Raw genomic sequence first — 21,043 nt, forward strand, 5'->3', positions numbered from 1 at the left:
TTCCATTTATTTTAGTACTAAAAAATGCATAGATGGAAGACACATGCCTAAATATTTGCATACACCAAACTGTTGGTTGGTTGCTGCTGATGTTCTGCTAGTGCTAAGCCTATTACCACTCACTAAACAAACTACAAAAGGTTCTACTAAGGACTGGGGTAAGCAGCACTCAGCAGCACGTGACATAACAGAGGGTACGTCACGCAGACCACTAAAAAACTTACAAACTCATACTAATAAGTAACTAAACACATCAATCCACCACTATCTCTTAGTGACAGGAGGACAAAGGAAGGACTAGTGTCTCTCTAGCATTTCCTAACTTAAGTTCTCTCAAAGAAACTCATAACAATCACAGAAGATTTTTAAACGTGATTTACCTGCAATGCAAGCAGCAGCATTCTTGCTGGTTGCAAAAAATATATATTAGCAATATATATCACAGAGCAGAAGAACACAAAGTAGTAATATTAAATAGCTACTCACCAAGCCCCGGGACCTCCACTCCTAGCAGGTACAGCCGGTCCTGCTCCCGGTCAAGAATATCGGACCACCGGTGCGTCAGCTAGTTATTGGTGCGCCGGACACCAGAGCAGCGAAACACTGCCCGGCGCACTTTTCCCCACCACTGTCGATGCTCCCGGAGCTCGTACCCGGACCCAGGCCTGCCGCCTGCTGTCAGGGTTAAGGGGAGGTGGCGCTGCACACAAAAAAACAGTGAGGACACCAAATAAGGCCCGTGGCTGCACCCCGTGTTGGCGCCGCCTTTCGCAAGGAAGACGGTCGCAGCTTTGGCTACGAGCCCACGGCCCTTTGCCATGATTCTGAGGGGGCGGAAAAGAAAAGGAAGGAATGAAAAAAGTAAGTAAAAGAAATGAAAAAAGCAGGTAATAGAAAAAGAGTGAAAAAGTAGTGAAAAATACACAAAAAGTAGAAAAAAACTCAAAATATAGAATCAGGAAAATAGAGAGATAGATTATAAATAAAAAAGATCAAAAAAAGTTTCCAGAAACAAAGGATTGAAAAGATAGAGGGAGGATTGAAAAGCAGGCCCAGAACCATAGCAATAGAGTGAAAAACAAGATGGCCGCGCCCATTGCGACCGCATGGGAAAGTTTGTGCGATATTTCCAACCCGAGCACGCAAAAAACGTCGCAAACACGTAATACCCGTTCCCGAACAGGAAATACTTATCGTGAATGGACGGGAGCATTCAATACGCGACTCGGAACAGGAAATAAGCATTGCGAGCGGGCACGAGCATGCAATACGCGACCCGGAACAGGAAATAACCATCACGAGCGGGCGGGACAAGTGAAAAACAAGATGGCTGCGCCCATTAGTGACCGCATGGACAAGTTAGTAATATATTTTCCCGCGAGCACACAAAAACACATCGCGAATGGGCGGGAAAAGCATCTCCGCGTCTTTGCAGTTTCCGCGTGCTCGCTGAGATTTGTTACAATTTCGCAGAGATTAGCGTAAAGTGACTACGCAAATTCCGCTCACCCCTAGTATTTAGGGACTTCAAAATGAATGCCATGATTTCCTGTGTAACACAACTCTCTATTGTTGGCCTTCTATTTTGGAGGAAATGCATGTATCCACATCCAGTGCGTGAGCAAGAGTGCGTGACACTCGAAACGCATTACTGGATAAAACAATAACTCCGCCGGCGTGTGAGATCCTGATATATCTATATCTATATCTATATCTATATCTATATCTATATCTATATCTATATATATAGTCCACAAACAAATGGGAACACCCGCTGCCTCCAAACCAAAGGGCGCGTCAAAGTATAGACCTCCCAATCATGGTCCAAAGTAATTCGCCAAACTTTCTCAACACAAGCAATCGACGCCGTGTCTGTGCGCAAAAATTCATTTAATGTCAGCTGAAAATGCTAGACGCGTTTCGCCTGTCCCGCAGGCTAGTTCACTAGCAATTCAATAAAGTTTTCATGGATTTTTAATTGTGAATGTGAACGAGTCACGTGTTAAACTACAACAATAAAACTGGACAACAGACTAGTAGTTTTATCCAATACAACACACAGGTTTTGCTGAAAATAAGTTTGAGTAAGTACCTAATTATGAACTTAATTCATAACAACTATTTCAGATAAGAACAGTATAAAATTCTTTCCGTTCTATTTTGAAAATTGCATTATGGAATTTGCCATTCTTTGCACAGCATGCTCAACCACAATTGTGACCTTGGTGGTCTAAATTACAGCCTAAGCCTATTTCACATAGCTGGAAACTATTGCAGAACCAACGCTAAGCAAATATTAAATTAGAACAATTAATTGGTTTTACCCAAGTGGTCACAAATAGATATTACCCAATGCAATAGTTGAAACAATAGTCAGTTGAGCGATCCCCACAATCATGCCCCAGTATGCAAATTGAAATTCGAATAACGCAAGATTAATTTAAAACCTGTATGAACAAACATTTAACCTATAGTTATTCAATGTCCGTATCAAAAGTGCCCAAATATAAACAAAAGTTAAAACCTAAAGAGAGTCAGGAGGAACCTATAAATGAGAATGTAGGTCTTCTTCCATATTTATACAATCTGGGGTCTTAGTGTTAAGCTTGATGATATAACTGGATTCCAGTTTACGCAGTTTCTTCTCCTGGTCACCACCCCTTATATTTACTGGAACAGCATCGATTACAAAATAGAAGAGACCTTCAGCATTTTTGGTGTGGTGCTGCTCAAAATGTCGCGCCACTGGGTAAGATTTATCCCCATTCCTAATGGCACGCAGATGTTGCAGCACCCTCTTGTGAACAGGAAGGATGGAGCTGCTTAGTACTTCAAGCCACATGGGCATTGTCGCACATAGACAGCATAGTCTGTTTTACAAGAAAATCGTCCCTTAATTTGTTGGTGAGACTTCTGAGGAAACCTAGTGGAAAACTGGTGGTATTTTTTCCAAACACACACGCCTTGCATTTTAGGCATTTGATAAAACCATCCCTTCTACTCAACCATGAAGTGATCGGTCTCTTTTGAATATTGCTTGGTAGTGTATTGCCAACCAATGCTTGATGAAGAGATCTAGCTTTTATGAAAGTAAACTGAGGTCTCCTTTGTATAAGTTTACCCAAAACCGGGTCATTACGGATGATATGCCAATGTTTGTAAATGATAGTTCTAAGCTCATCTTGCTGATTATTATAAGTGGTAATAAGTCTACACTGGTTGCTACCCAATTGAACTGATTTAGCTGATTTACTATCTTTATTAAAAAGTATCTGTTCTCTGGTTTTCTTTTTCGCTTTGAAGATGGCTTCGTTTAGGCATGTTTCAGAGTAGCCTCTGGCTAGAAAGCAGGATCTGAGGCATGATAACTCCATCTCCAGATCCCGCCCGCTGCAGCAGTTGTGCATAGCTCTGAGGCTCTCCCCGTAGGGGATACTTCTTACCAGTTTCTCTGGATGGAAACTCATAGCATGTAATAACGTGTTCCCATCAGTAGGCTTACGATACAACTTGGTCTGTAGTTTACTGTCATATACATACACTGTAAGGTTCAGAAAATTAACCTCAGATGCACTGATCACACTGGTCAATTTCAAATTCAAGTCATTGGTTTGGAGTTTTTTGATGAACTCCTTGGTACTCTTTTCAGTGCCTCACCAAATGACAAAAAGGTCATCAATATAACGACTCCAATGTACTACATTATTCTGCCACTCAGCGGACCATAGCGTTTGGACCACCTGCTCCTCCCACCAGCCCATATGCAAATTAGCATAGCTGGGGGCGAAGCAGGTGTCCATAGCTGTCCCGCATATTTGGTGATATAGCTCACCATTAAACAAGAAAAAATTGTTCTCAAGACAGATGATAATCATCTTGAGTAACATTTGTGTATGGTGCCAAAATTTGGCAACACGGTTCCCTAAAAAATATTTACAGGCATTTATACCATCCTTGTGGCGAATACTAGTATAGAGGGTGGTAGCATCTATGGTCATCAACAAGAAATCAGCCTCCCATGGGACATCTTACACCTTACGTAGGAAGTCACTTGTATCTAAGATGAACAACGGTAAGTGCTTCACAAGAGGGCATAGAAATGAATCTACAAATTTGGAAGTATGTTCAAAAGCAATCCCAGGGGATTTGTAATGTCTTTATGGATTTTGGGGATGAGGTAAAGGTCCAAAGTGGTAGGATTATAGACTTTTAAAAAAGACATTTCATCTTTACTTATTAAACCTTGACGATTCCACTCAATCAATGAGGCATTATACGATGAATAGCAAACTTGCATAACATCTTCTTTTACCGTTACATAGTTTAACCTGTTGTTAAGTTGTTTGTATGCCTCCGTTAGGTACTGTTGTCTGTCCCAAACAACCACATTGCCTCCCTTGTCCGCATTACGAACAATACAATTATTGTCACTTCCTAACTTGCCCACCAGATTATAATAATCTTTAGACTGTTGGGTAAATGTTTTTTTCTTTGCATTTAATGATTTACAGAGACTTTTAACTTCATTAACTACCAACTCATTGAATATATCCACAGAGTCGTTGGCTGTTATAGGAGTAAACCAAGAAGTCGGTTTGAAATTGGTCAGTGTTTCAATGTTGATGTCAATTTCTTCTTTATGGGCTAATGACGCCATCAGATCACTGGTACTGGCAACATTGGAAATTCCATCAGTTTGTTCACTTAAATCGTCTGAATGTCTGAGTTGATATAGTTCAAGGATTAAATTCATATCATCAACACCCAGATTTTCATGCTGAACATGCACAGGCAGCTGAACGGGTGTTGTTGATTTCGTCGGGGCTACCGCAAAGAATTTCTTGAGTTTTAAGCACCTGAGAAATTTGAATAAATCCACTCTCGTTGTTACATAGTCCATATCAATTTTAGCGGAATAGGAAAGACCCAGCTTCAGTATATTTTTTTCTTTTTCGGAGAGCACGATGTCCGTAAGGTTGACTATCGTTGTCTCGTTGATGTTATTTATTTGTTCGATTTGGACTTGGGCTTCCCTCTGCTGTTTGCAAAGTTCTGAGCCTTTGCGCCTCTTCCTCCTCCGCCTCTTGCTCTTTGTGGTCTGATATCTGCAGGGGGTCTTGGGCGCAGATTGAAGCGTCTCTCCTCCCTTAAAAAATCAAATTCATCGTTCTACAGTTGGGATAGATGTTCCTTTTGAGTTGTTTATTCCTTCCTCTACATCCGTATTGAGTTCTGAACTGGGAATACTGCTCTGCTCAGAATTCTGCACTGATCCTATTGCAATGGCAGTATTCATTCTCAGATTCCTCATACTCTAAAATTTCTTAGCAAATGTATAGATTTTTCCCCGATCATAGTCATTCTTATCACGCAAAAATGTTTGTGCCTTTCTTTCTTTGATAGATACTTCTAACTTGGTCAATCGTTCTTTCATTTCTGTCGTGAATTTAAGGATAATCTCTTGATCCGCCTCCTTACTTAACATTTCCAGAATCTGGTCAATTTCTTCAAGGATTTTAGCACAATCAATTTCTGCATATTTTATAAGGATCGCAAGCATTCTGCTAGAGGATTCCTGGCTGTTGTCAGACCATTCTCTGAACATATTTGGATAAGGATCCTCATATGTAGGAGCCACCAATATTCGTAGCCCTCTCGGTATTCTTTTCACCTCCAAGTAGCGGTGTAGAGATTTGGCCTCCCACCACTTAGATAGTTCAGAACGCATAAGCTTCTCTAGCCGTTTTAAACGTGCCACCACATCCGTTATCTTAACTCCAGCAACCACTGGTGTAGATTTGTTACTTATTTGTATGTTATCGCTGAAAATCGATAACGCGGCTTCCTCCCGCTCTCTTATTTCCGCAGCTGATATATTTGACACGATTAGTTTGTAGAACACTCCATGCACACAGAACCGCCAATGTTCCCAAACACTACAATGTGCGTGAATTTAAAATTACACTCACTGGCTTTCCCTTTTCCCCAGTCCGTGAAAGCGAAAGCTCACCTCAGCTAATCCTCCGCACGCCTCGGGTCCTCCGACTTGAATCAGTGTGATGGTCCTCTGCTGGGTAACTGTTCAAAATCCATCAGGTTGCGATCCCGCTCTCCTGAGTAAACGGCACAATGGGGGGCAGTGGTATTCAAACACAGTCCACAAACGAATGGGAACACCCGCTGCCTCCCAACAAAGGGCGCGTCAAAGTATAGATCTCCCAATCACGGTCCAAAGTAATTCGCCAAACTTTCTCAACAAAAGCAATCAACGCCGTGTCTGTGCGCAAACATTCATTTAATGTCAGCTGAAAATGCTAGATGGGTTTCGCCTGTCCTGCAGGCTTGTTCACTAGCAATTCAATAAAGTTTTCATGGATTTTTAACTGTGAATGTGAACGAGCCACGTGTTTAACTACAACAATGAAACTGGACAACAGACTAGTAGTTTTATCCAATACAACACACAGGTTTTGCTGAAAATAAGTTTGAGTAAGTACCTAATTAGGAACTTAATTCATAACAACTATTTCAGATAAGAACAGTATAAAATTCTTTCCGTTCTATTTTGAAAATTGCATTATGGAATTTGCCATTCTTTGCACAGCGTGCTCAACCACAATTGTGACCTTGTTGGTCTAAATTACAGCCTAAGCTTATTTCACATAGCTGGAAACTATTGGAGAACCAACGCTAAGCAAATATTAAAAAGGAACAATTAATTGGTTTTACCCAAGTGGTCACAATTAGATTGTGGGGATCGCTCAACTGACTATTGTTTCAACTATTGCATTGGGTAATATCTAATTGTGACCACTTGGGTAAAACCAATTAATTGTTCTAATTTTCAAAATAGAACGGAAAGAATTTTATACTGTTCTTATCTGAAATAGTTGTTATGAATTAAGTTCATAATTAGGTACTTACTCAAACTTATTTTCAAAACCTGTGTGTTGTATTGGATAAAACTACTGGTCTGTTGTCAAGTTTTATTGTTGTAGTTTAAAACGTGACTCGTTCACATTCACAGTTAAAAATCCATGAAAACTTTATTGAATTGCTAGTGAACAAGCCTGCGGGACAGGCGAAACGCGTCTAGCACTTTCAGCTGACATTAAATGAATTTTTGCGCACAGACACGGCGTTGATTGCTTTTGGTGAGAAAGTTTGGCGAATTACTTTGGACCGTGATTGGGAGGTCTATACTTCGACACGCCCTTTGGTTGGAGGCAGCAGGTGTTCCCATTCGTTTGTGAACTGTGTTTGAATACCACTGCCCCCTCCTTGTGCCGTTTACTCAGGAGAGCGGGATCGCAACCTGATGGATTTTGAACAGCTATCCAGCATAGGACCATCACACTGATTCGAGTCGGAGGACCCGAGGCGTGCGGAGGACTAGCTGAGGTGAGCGTTTGCTTTCACGGACTGGGGAAAAGGGAAAGCCAGTGAGTGCAATTTTAAATTCACGCACATTGTAGAGTTTGTGAACATTGGCGGTTCTGTGCGCGTGGAGTGTTCTACAAACTAATCGTGTCAAATATGTCAGCTGCGGAAATAAGAGAGCGGGAGGAAGCCGCGTTATCGATTTTCAGCGATAACATACAAATAAGTAACAAATCTACACCAGTGGTTGCTGGAGTTAAGATAACGGATGTGGTGGCATGTTGAAAACGGCTAGAGAAGCTTAAGCATTCTGAACTATCTAAGTGGTGGGAGGCCAAATCTCTACACCGCTACTTGGAGGTGAAAAGAATACCGAGAGGGCTACGAATATTGGTGGCCCCTACATATGAGGATCCTAATCCAAATATGTTGAGAGAATGGTCTGACAACAGCCAGGAATCCTCTAGCAGAATGCTTGCGATCCTTATAAAATATGCAGAAATTGATCGTGCTGAAATCCTTGAAGAAATTGACCAGATTCTGGAAATGTTAAGTAAGGAGGCGGATCAAGAGATTATCCTTAAATTCACGACAGAAATGAAAGAACGATTGACCAAGTTAGAAGTATCTATCAAAGAAAGAAAGGCGCAAAAGTTTTTGCGTGATAAGAATGACTATGATCGGGGACAAATCTATACATTTGCAAAGAAATTTGAGAGTATGAGGAATCTGAGAATGAATACTGCCATTGCAATAGGATCAGTGCAGAATTCTGAGCAGAGCAGTATTCCCAGTTCAGAACTCAATACGGATGTAGAGGAAGGAATAAACAACCCAAAAGGAACATCTATCCCAACTGTAGTCGATGAATTTGATTTTTTAAGGGAGGAGAGACGCTTCAATCTGCGCCCAAGACCCCCTGCAGATATCAGACCACAAAGAGCAAGAGGCAGAGGAGGAAGAGGTGCAAAGTCTCAAAACTTTGCAAACAGCAGAGAGAAGCCCAAGTCCAAATCGAACAAATAAATAACATCAACGAGACAACGATAGTCAACCTTACGGACAGCGTGCTCTCCGAAAAAGAAAAAAATATACTGAAGCTGGGTCTTTCCTATTGCCCTAAAATTGATATGGACTATGTAACAACGAGAGTGGATTTATTCAAATTTGTCAGGTCCTTAATACTCAAGAAATTCTTTGCGGTAGCCCCGATGAAATCGACAACACCTGTTCAGCTGCCTGTGCATGTTCAGCATGAAAATCTGGGTGTTGATGATATGAATTTAATGCTTGAACTATATCAACTCGGACATTCAGACGATTTAAGTGAACAAACTGATGGAATTTCCAATGTTGCCAGTACCAGTGATCAGATGGTGTCATTAGCCCATAAAGAAGGAATTGACATCAACATTGAAGCACTGACCAATTTCAAACCGACTTCTTGGTTTACTCCTATAACAGCCAAAGACTCTGTGGATATATTCAATGAGTTGGTAGTTAATGAAGTTAAAAGTCTGTGTAAATCATTAAATGCAAAGAAAAAGCCATTTACCCAACAGTCTAAAGATTATTATAATCTGGTGGACAAGTTAGGAAGTGACAATAATTGTATTGTTCGTAATGCGGACAAGGGAGGCAATGTGGTTCTTTGGGGCAGACAACAGTACCTAACGGAGGCATACAAACAACTTAACAACAGGTTAAACTATGTAAAGGTAAAAGAAGATGTTATGCAAGTTTGCTATTCATCGTATAATGCCTCATTGATCGAGTGGAATCGTCAAGGTTTAATAAGTAAAGATGAAATGTCTTTTTTAAAAGTCTATAATCCTACCACTTTGGTCCTTTACCTCATCCCCAAAATCCATAAAGACATTACAAATCCCCTGGGATTGCTTTTGAACATACTTCCAAATTTGTAGATTCATTTCTATGCCCTCTTGTGAAGCACTTACCGTCGTTCATCTTAGATACAAGTGACTTCCTACGTAAGGTGTAGGATGTCCCATGGGAGGCTGATTTCTTGTTGATGACCATAGATGCTACCACCCTCTATACTAGTATTCGCCACAAGGATGGTATAAATGCCTGTAAATATTTTTTAGAGAACCGTCCTGCCAAATTTTGGCACCGTACACAATTGTTACTCAAGATGATTACCATCTGTCTTGAGAACAATTTTTTCTTGTTTAATGGTGAGCTATATCACTAAATATGAGGGACAGCAATGGGCACCTGCTTCGCCCCCAGCTATGCTAATTAGCATATGGGCTGGTGGGAGGAGCAGGTGGTCCAAACGCTATGGTACGCTAAGTGGCAGAATAATGTATAAATTGGAGTCGTTATATTGACGACTCTTTGTCATTTGGAGAGGCACTGAAAAGTGTGCCAAGGAGTTCATCAAAAACTCCAAACCAATGACTTGAATTTGATATTGACCAGTGTGATCAATGCATCTGAGGTTAATTTTCTGGACCTTACAGTGTTTGTATATGATGGTAAACTACAGACCAAGTTTTATCGTAAGTCTACTGATGGGAACACGTTATTACATGCTACGAGTTTCCATCCAGAGAAACTGGTAAGAAGTATCCCCTACGGGGAGTGCCTCAGAGCTATGCGCAACTGCAGCAGCAGGCGGGATCTGGAGAAGGAGTTATCATGCCTCAGAACGGGGAAAATCTTCAAATCTGATAGTGAATGATCCACAAGGTTAAAATGATTGGCTACAGGCTGGTCAATTTTCTTATTAATTATTGCAGATTTGTGGTTCCTGAATCGTGTACGGAGGTCATTCACTGTTTGGCCTACATATTGCTTTTTACAGCTTTGCCGTTGGCACTGAATCACATAAATAATGCATGTTGAGCGACATGTAAGATGCTGCCTTATTGCATAGGTCCTTCTCATAACAGAACTAGTTACAGATGATGTTTGTAAAAGATATTCACACGTGATGCACCTTTTAGAGTCACAGCAATCAACCCCTGCATTTGTTACAGCTTGCTTGAGTTCAGCTCTCACAATAAGAGATCGTAAATTTGGAGCTCTGCGGTAAGCAATGACTGGCGGTTTTGGAAAAACCTTTTGCAATTTTTCACAAGTGGACAGTAAGGGAAATATTTTTTGCATTATATTTCTGTAGTTAGGAGCTGATGGATGATAGTCAACTACAAATGGAGTTCTGTCACTTTTGTTTCTGCCGTTGGTATTCCAAATAAGTGCTTCTCTGGGTAACTGCAAAGACTTGTCAATTTGTTGCTGTATGATATGCAGAGGATAGCCTCGCCTTGTAAATAATGTAGCAAGCTCCTGTAGATGGTCTTTACAGGTTTCCTCATTGCTGTAGATGCGTCTTATTCTGAGTGCTTGGCTGTAGATGATGCTCAGTTTAGTGTGGTGTGGGTGACATGAAGTCCAGTTTAGATACAAATGAGCATCTGTAGGCTTGTGGTACAGATCAGTTGTAATTTTGTGTTCATGAATGGTGAGTAGCACATCCAGAAAAGGGAGATGAGGATTCTGTTTAGTATTGCTGCTGGTAAATTTGATGGTAGGATGGATATTGTTGATATAAGCTGTAAATTGTTCCAATGTTCTACTTCCTGAATTCCATATTATAAATATGTCATCAATATATCGTAGCCATACCAGTGGTTTGATGCTAGAAGTAGCAAGTATACAGTTCTCTAGTTTGCCCATGAAGATATTTGCATAGGATGGAGCCATCCGAGTACACATGGAAGTCCCTTGTATCTGCAGATAGTGTTTACCATTGAATGTAAAATTGTTGGATTTAAGGATAACTCTTGCAAAGTTGGTAAGCACATTTGTTGACGGCTTTTTCACAGTTCTTTTATTAAGAGCTTCAGATAATGCCATAAGCCCATCCTCATGTGGTATATTGGTGTATAATGATGTAACATCATATGTAGCCAGAAGAGTATCATCATCAAATGTGTAGGTTTGGTTTAATTTTTCAATAATCTGAAGGAAGTGACTGGTATCTTTAACAAATGATGGAAGTTCCTGTACAATGGGCTGGAGGTGCAGGTCGACAAATAAAGATAGTCTCTCAGTGGCTGTGTCATTGCCAGAGATGATGAAAAGGCCAGGATTGTTCATTTTGTGAATTTTGGGAAGCATATAAAATCTCCCAGGTCTTGGTTTGGGATGAACAAGTATATCTGCTGTTGTTTCATCAATGAGGTTTAAGCTCCTGTATCTTACAACCATGTTCTTAATTTCTTTGTTCAAGTCTTCTGTGGGATCAGTTTCTAAAGGTTTGTAAGTGTTGGTATCCATTAGTTGTCTCATTCCTTCCTCAATATAATCACTTACTTTCATGGCAACCACTGCACCACCTGTGTCTGCTGATTTTATAATGACATCCATTCTCTGTTGAAGGAGGTGGAGAGCTTTTCTTTCTTCTCGGGTGATGTTATCAAAAATCCTTTTAGGTGTTGATTCCTTGATAAGTTTCTTGATGGATAAAATGTATGTATCAAGGACAGGATTTCTACCACATTGAGGAGTCCATGATTTGGGATGGCGGAACTTCTTAAATGGATCTGGATGGTAGCTTGGCAGATCAAAATTAGAATTATTGTAAAAGTATTCTGCAAGTCTGCATCTTCTCTCGAAGGTTTTTAGGTCTCTCATCATGTTGGCAGTATTATGGTCCTTCGGTACAGGACAGAAATAGAGGCCTTTGCTCAAGAGGTTCACTTCGCCTGGTGATAGGAGCCCTCCAGTTAAGTCAATAACTGGGTCGGATGTCTGCAAGGGTTGTAGCTGACTGATGCTATGCAGCCTTTTTTGTCAAGAACAAATCTACATCCTAGATATGCGCTGTTCATCCAGGAGAAAATCAGTAAGTGCCAATTTACAATAGCACATTTACAAATCTATAAAAAACTTAACATCTATCCTATTTTTCTTTTTTCTTGTTTAATGGTGAGCTATATCACTAAATATGAGGGACAGCAATGGGCACCTGCTTCGCCCCCAGCTATGCTAATTAGCATATGGGCTGGTGGGAGGAGCAGGTGGTCCAAACGCTATGGTACGCTAAGTGGCAGAATAATGTATACATTGGAGTCGTTATATTGACGACTCTTTGTCATTTGGAGAGGCACTGAAAAGTGTGCCAAGGAGTTCATCAAAAACTCCAAACCAATGACTTGAATTTGATATTGACCAGTGTGATCAATGCATCTGAGGTTAATTTTCTGGACCTTACAGTGTTTGTATATGATGGTAAACTACAGACCAAGTTTTATCGTAAGTCTACTGATGGGAACACGTTATTACATGCTACGAGTTTCCATCCAGAGAAACTGGTAAGAAGTATCCCCTACGGGGAGTGCCTCAGAGCTATGCGCAACTGCAGCAGCGGGCGGGATCTGGAGAAGGAGTTATCATGCCTCAGAACGGGGAAAATCTTCAAATCTGATAGTGAATGATCCACAAGGTTAATATGATTGGCTACAGGCTGGTCAATTTTCTTATTAATTATTGCAGATTTGTGGTTCCTGAATCGTGTACGGAGGTCATTCACTGTTTGGCCTACATATTGCTTTTTACAGCTTTGCCGTTGGCACTGAATCACATAAATAATGCATGTTGAGCGACATGTAAGATGCTGCCTTATTGCATAGGTCCTTCTCATAACAGAACTAGTTACAGATGATGTTTGTAAAAGATATTCACACGTGATGCACCTTTTAGAGTCACAGCAATGAACCCCTGCATTTGTTACAGCTTGCTTGAGTTCAGCTCTCACAATAAGAGATCGTAAATTTGGAGCTCTGCGGTAAGCAATGACTGGCGGTTTTGGAAAAACCTTTTGCAATTTTTCACAAGTGGACAGTAAGGGAAATGTTTTTTGCATTATATTTCTGTAGTTAGGAGCTGATGGATGATAGTCAACTACAAATGGAGTTCTGTCACTTTTGTTTCTGCCGTTGGTATTCCAAATAAGTGCTTCTCTGGGTAACTGCAAAGACTTGTCAATTTGTTGCTGTATGATATGCAGAGGATAGCCTCGCCTTGTAAATAATGTAGCAAGCTCCTGTAGATGGTCTTTACAGGTTTCCTCATTGCTGTAGATGCGTCTTATTCTGAGTGCTTGGCTGTAGATGATGCTCAGTTTAGTGTGGTGTGGGTGACATGAAGTCCAGTTTAGATACAAATGAGCATCTGTAGGCTTGTGGTACAGATCAGTTGTAATTTTTTGTTCATGAATGGTGAGTAGCACATCCAGAAAAGGGAGATGAGGATTCTGTTTAGTATTGCTGCTGGTAAATTTGATGGTAGGATGGATATTGTTGATATAAGCTGTAAATTGTTCCAATGTTCTACTTCCTGAATTCCATATTATAAATATGTCATCAATATATCATAGCCATACCAGTGGTTTGATGCTAGAAGTAGCAAGTATACAGTTCTCTAGTTTGCCCATGAAGATATTTGCATAGGATGGAGCCATCCGAGTACACATGGAAGTCCCTTGTATCTGCAGATAGTGTTTACCATTGAATGTAAAATTGTTGGATTTAAGGATAACTCTTGCAAAGTTGGTAAGCACATTTGTTGACGGCTTTTTCACAGTTCTTTTATTAAGAGCTTCAGATAATGCCATAAGCCCATCCTCATGTGGTATATTGGTGTATAATGATGTAACATCATATGTAGCCAGAAGAGTATCATCATCAAATGTGTAGGTTTGGTTTAATTTTTCAATAATCTGAAGGAAGTGACTGGTATCTTTAACAAATGATGGAAGTTCCTGTACAATGGGCTGGAGGTGCAGGTCGACAAATAAAGATAGTCTCTCAGTGGCTGTGTCATTGCCAGAGATGATGAAAAGGCCAGGATTGTTCATTTTGTGAATTTTGGGAAGCATATAAAATCTCCCAGGTCTTGGTTTGGGATGAACAAGTATATCTGCTGTTGTTTCATCAATGAGGTTTAAGCTCCTGTATCTTACAACCATGTTCTTAATTTCTTTGTTCAAGTCTTCTGTGGGATCAGTTTCTAAAGGTTTGTAAGTGTTGGTATCCATTAGTTGTCTCATTCCTTCCTCAATATAATCACTTACTTTCATGGCAACCACTGCACCACCTGTGTCTGCTGATTTTATAATGACATCCATTCTCTGTTGAAGGAGGTGGAGAGCTTTTCTTTCTTCTCGGGTGATGTTATCAAAAATCCTTTTAGGTGTTGATTCCTTGATAAGTTTCTTGATGGATAAAATGTATGTATCAAGGACAGGATTTCTACCACATTGAGGAGTCCATGATTTGGGATGGCGGAACTTCTTAAATGGATCTGGATGGTAGCTTGGCAGATCAAAATTAGAATTATTGTAAAAGTATTCTGCAAGTCTGCATCTTCTCTCGAAGGTTTTTAGGTCTCTCATCATGTTGGCAGTATTATGGTCCTTCGGTACAGGACAGAAATAGAGGCCTTTGCTCAAGAGGTTCACTTCGCCTGGTGATAGGAGCCCTCCAGTTAAGTCAATAACTGGGTCGGATGTCTGCAAGGGTTGTAGCTGACTGATGCTATGCAGCCTTTTTTGTCAAGAACAAATCTACATCCTAGATATGCGCTGTTCATCCAGGAGAAAATCAGTAAGTGCCAATTTACAATAGCACATTTACAAATCTATAAAAAACTTAACATCTATCCTATGGGGTTGGAGGTTACGACTAAGCCACCTTTTAAACTAACTAGTTGTGAATGGTCCGCTACATGTAATATTTTACTGCATAACTCATCAATGGCCCTACTATTGGTATCTATTAAAGTAACCATTCAAAAAATGCAGATGCTTAAAGCCAAGCTACAAAAAGAACTGGAAGTTTTAAAGAACACACAAAGTGACTCTGAAGTGGCACACATACTACAGAGGATTGCAGTAGTAAAAAAGATGACTGCCAGGAAAGCTATTGAAATTAAATCTGCAAAACTAAAAAGAGATATGTTAAGATTTCATATACCTCCTCTTCCAACTCACCACTTCATAAATCATTCTGTTTTTGGAGATTTTCTTGTCAGTGAAGGCCCTGTGAGTAAACAGCATAAAAAGAATAGAAGATTTATAAGACAAAAAAGGCTGCATAGCATCAGTCAGCTACAACCCTTGCAGACATCCGACCCAGTTATTGACTTAACTGGAGGGCTCCTATCACCAGGCGAATTGAACCTCTTGAGCAAAGGCCACTATTTCTGTCCTGTACCGAAGGACCATAATACTGCCAACATGATGAGAGACCTAAAAACCTTTGAGAGAAGATGCAGACTTGCAGAATACTTTTACAATAATTCTAATGTTGATCTGCCAAGTTACCATCCAGATCCATTTAAGAAGTTCCGCCATCCCAAATCATGGACTCCTCAATGTGGTAGAAATCCTGTCCTTGATACATACATTTTATCCATCAAGAAACTCATCAAGGAATCAACACCTAAAAGGATTTTTGATGACATCACCCGAGAAGAAAGAAAAGCTCTCCACCTCCTTCAACAGAGAATGGATGTCATTATACAATCAGCAGACAAAGGTGGTGCTGTGGTTGCCATGAAAGTAAGTGATTATATTGAGGAAGGAATGAGACAACTAATGGATACCAACACTTACAATCCTTTAGAAACTGATCCCACAGAAGACTTGAACAAAGAAATTAAGAACATGGTTGTAAGATACAGGAGCTTAAACCTCATTGATGAAACAACAGCAGATATACTTGTTCATCCCAAACCAAGACCTGGGAGATTTTATATGCTTCCCAAAATTCCCAAAATGAACAATCCTGGCCGTCCCATCATCTCTGGCAATGACACAGCCACTGAGAGACTATCTTTATTTGTCGACCTGCACCTCCAGCCCATTGTACAGGAACTTCCATAATTTGTTAAAGATACCAGTCACTTCCTTCAGATTATTGAAAAATTAAACCAAACCTACACATTTGATGATGATACTCTTCTGGCTACATATGATGTTACATCATTATACACCAATATACCACATGAGGATGGGCTTATGGCATTATCTGAAGCTCTTAATAAAAGAACGGTGAAAAAGCCGTCAACAAATGTGCTTACCAACTTTGCAAGAGTTATCCTTAAATCCAACAATTTTACATTCAATGGTAAACACTATCTGCAGATACAAGGGACTTCCATGGGTACTCGGATGGCTCCATCCTATGCAAATATCTTCATGGGCAAACTAGAGAACTGTATACTTGCTACTTCTAGCATCAAACCACTGGTATGGCTACGATACATTGATGACATATTTATAATATGGAATTCATGAAGTAGAACATTGGAACAATTTACAGCTTATATCAACAATATCCATCCTACCATCAAATTTACCAGCAGCAATACTAAACAGAATCCTCATCTCCCTTTTCTGGATGTGCTACTCACCATTCATGAACACAAAATTACAACTGATCTGTACCACAAGCCTACAGATGCTCATTTGTATCTAAACTGGACTTAATGTCACCCACACCACACTAAACTGAGCATCATCTACAGCCAAGCACTCAGAATAAGACGCATCTGCAGCAATGAGGAAACCTGTAAAGACCATCTACAGGAGCTTGCTACATTATTTACAAGGTGAGGCTATCCTCTGCATATCATACAGCAACAAATTGACAAGTCCTTGCAGTTACCCAGAGAAGCACTTATTTAGAATACCAACGGCAGAAACAAAAGTGACAGAACTCCATTTGTAGTTGACTATCATCCATCAGCTCCTAACTACAGAAATATAATGCAAAAAACATTTCCCTTACTGTCCACTTGTGAAAAATTGCAAAAGGTTTTTCCAAAACCACCAGTCATTGCTTACTGCAGAGCTCCAAATTTACGATCTCCTATTGTGAGAGCTGAACTCAAGCAAGCTGTAACAAATGCAGGGGTTCATTGCTGTGACTCTAAAAGGTGCATCACGTGTGAATATCTTTTACAAACATCATCTGTAACTAGTTCTGTTATGAGAAGGACCTATGCAATAAGGCAGCATCTTACATGTCGCTCAACATGCATTATTTATGTGATTCAGTGCCAACGGCAAAGCTGTAAAAAGCAATATGTAGGCCAAACAGTGAATGACCTCCGTACACGATTCAGGAACCACAAATCTGCAATAATTAATAAGAAAATTGACCAGCCTGTAGCCAATCATATTAACCTTGTGGATCATTCACTATCAGATTTGAAGATTTTCCCCGTTCTGAGGCATGATAACTCCTTCTCCAGATCCCGCCCGCTGCTGCAGTTGCGCATAGCTCTGAGGCACTCCCCGTAGGGGATACTTCTTACCAGTTTCTCTGGATGGAAACTCGTAGCATGTAATAACGTGTTCCCATCAGTAGACTTACGATAAAACTTGGTCTGTAGTTTACCATCATATACAAACACTGTAAGGTCCAGAAAATTAACCTCTGATGCATTGATCACACTGGTCAATATCAAATTCAAGTCATTGGTTTGGAGTTTTTGATGAACTCCTTGGCACACTTTTCAGTGCCTCTCCAAATGACAAAGAGTCGTCAATATAACGACTCCAATGTATACATTATTCTGCCACTTAGCGTACCATAGCGTTTGGACCACCTGCTCCTCCCACCAGCCCATATGCTAATTAGCATAGCTGGGGGCGAAGCAGGTGCCCATTGCTGTCCCTCATATTTAGTGATATAGCTCACCATTAAACAAGAAAAAAGAAAAATAGGATAGATGTTAAGTTTTTTATAGATTTGTAAATGTGCTATTGTAAATTGGCACTTACTGATTTTCTCCTGGATGAACAGCGCATATCTAGGATGTAGATTTGTTCTTGACAAAAAAGGCTGCATAGCATCAGTCAGCTACAACCCTTGCAGACATCCGACCCAGTTATTGACTTAACTGGAGGGCTCCTATCACCAGGCGAAGTGAACCTCTTGAGCAAAGGCCTCTATTTCTGTCCTGTACCGAAGGACCATAATACTGCCAACATGATGAGAGACCTAAAAACCTTCGAGAGAAGATGCAGACTTGCAGAATACTTTTACAATAATTCTAATTTTGATCTGCCAAGCTACCATCCAGATCCATTTAAGAAGTTCCGCCATCCCAAATCATGGACTCCTCAATGTGGTAGAAATCCTGTCCTTGATACATACATTTTATCCATCAAGAAACTTATCAAGGAATCAACACCTAAAAGGATTTTTGATAACATCACCCGAGAAGAAAGAAAAGCTCTCCACCTCCTTCAACAGAGAATGGATGTCATTATAAAATCAGCAGACACAGGTGGTGCAGTGGTTGCCATGAAAGTAAGTGATTATATTGAGGAAGGAATGAGACAACTAATGGATACCAACACTTACAAACCTTTAGAAACTGATCCCACAGAAGACTTGAACAAAGAAATTAAGAACATGGTTGTAAGATACAGGAGCTTAAACCTCATTGATGAAACAACAGCAGATATACTTGTTCATCCCAAACCAAGACCTGGGAGATTTTATATGCTTCCCAAAATTCCCAAAATGAACAATCCTGGCCGTCCCATCATCTCTGGCAATGACACAGCCACTGAGAGACTATCTTTATTTGTCGACCTGCACCTCCAGCCCATTGTACAGGAACTTCCATCATTTGTTAAAGATACCAGTCACTTCCTTCAGATTATTGAAAAATTAAACCAAACCTACACATTTTATGATGATACTCTTCTGGCTACATATGATGTTACATCATTATACACCAATATACCACATGAGGATGGGCTTATGGCATTATCTGAAGCTCTTAATAAAAGAACTGTGAAAAAGCCGTCAACAAATGTGCTTACCAACTTTGCAAGAGTTATCCTTAAATCCAACAATTTTACATTCAATGGTAAACACTATCTGCAGATACAAGGGACTTCCATGGGTACTCGGATGGCTCCATCCTATGCAAATATCTTCATGGGCAAACCAGAGAATTGTATATTTGTTACTTCTAGCATCAAACCACTGGTATGGCTACGATACATTGATGACATATTTATAATATGGAATTCATGAAGTAGAACATTGGAACAATTTACAGCTTATATCAACAATATCCATCCTACCATCAAATTTACCAGCAGCAATACTAAACAGAATCCTCATCTCCCTTTTCTGGATGTGCTACTCACCATTCATGAACACAAAATTACAACTGATCTGTACCACAAGCCTACAGATGCTCATTTGTATCTAAACTGGACTTCATGTCACCCACACCACACTAAACTGAGCATCATCTACAGCCAAGCACTCAGAATAAGACGCATCTGCAGCAATGAGGAAACCTGTAAAGACCATCTACAGGAGCTTGCTACATTCTTTACAAGGTGAGGCTATCCTCTGCATATCATACAGCAACAAATTGACAAGTCTTTGCAGTTACCCAGAGAAGCACTTATTTAGAATACCAACGGCAGAAACAAAAGTGACAGAACTCCATTTGTAGTTGACTATCATCCATCAGCTCCTAACTACAGAAATATAATGCAAAAAACATTTCCCTTACTGTCCACTTGTGAAAAATTGCAAAAGGTTTTTCCAAAACCACCAGTCATTGCTTACTGCAGAGCTCCAAATTTACGATCTCCTATTGTGAGAGCTGAACTCAAGCAAGCTGTAACAAATGCAGGGGTTCATTGCTGTGACTCTAAAAGGTGCATCACGTGTGAATATCTTTTACAAACATCATCTGTAACTAGTTCTGTTATGAGAAGGACCTATGCAATAAGGCAGCATCTTACATGTCGCTCAACATGCATTATTTATGTGATTCAGTGCCAACGGCAAAGCTGTAAAAAGCAATATGTAGGCCAAACAGTGAATGACCTCCGTACACGATTCAGGAACCACAAATCTGCAATAATTAATAAGAAAATTGACCAGCCTGTAGCCAATCATTTTAACCTTGTGGATCATTCACTATCAGATTTGAAGATTTTCCCTGTGGAACATGTTTCAAAGGAAGAACTACTGGACTCCAGGGAAAACTTCTGGATGTACCGTTTAAAATCACTGCATCCAGATGGACTGAACATTACTGACAACACAACCTGATTGCTGCATATCTTAAGAGCTCTCAGGACTGCATTGATTCCACATTCCAAATGGAATCTTCACTCATGATGCTTTTTGAAAAGTCAGCTGTCATCTGTGCAGCCACAGAGCAAACCATCTTGTACTACCTGAGGAAGGCGGAAGCTGAAACGTTGTAGTGGAAATATATTTTTGTTCTTTGGTGAATCTATCTGTTTGAGTCACTTCTTTCTTGGATATTTTATTTCTTTGTGACTCATTGTATCCTTTGGGATCCAGATTTTTGTCCTGGCTGGCTGTTGTTTTCTTGTGATCCTTCATCTTCAAGTATATATATATATATATATATATATATATATATATATATATATATATATATATATATATATATATATATATATATATATATATATATATATATATATATATATATATATATATATATATTACCTACTGGCGGTCGCCAGTAGGTAGTTATAGTTAGGACCCTGTTTCCATAGGAAATCCGCAACATTCTATTTTGAATAACTTTGGCGCCGGTCGACGAATCC

The sequence above is a fragment of the Triturus cristatus genome, chromosome 7 (assembly GCF_964204655.1).
Source record: "Triturus cristatus chromosome 7, aTriCri1.1, whole genome shotgun sequence".
Classification (NCBI taxonomy): Eukaryota; Metazoa; Chordata; class Amphibia; order Caudata; family Salamandridae; genus Triturus; species Triturus cristatus.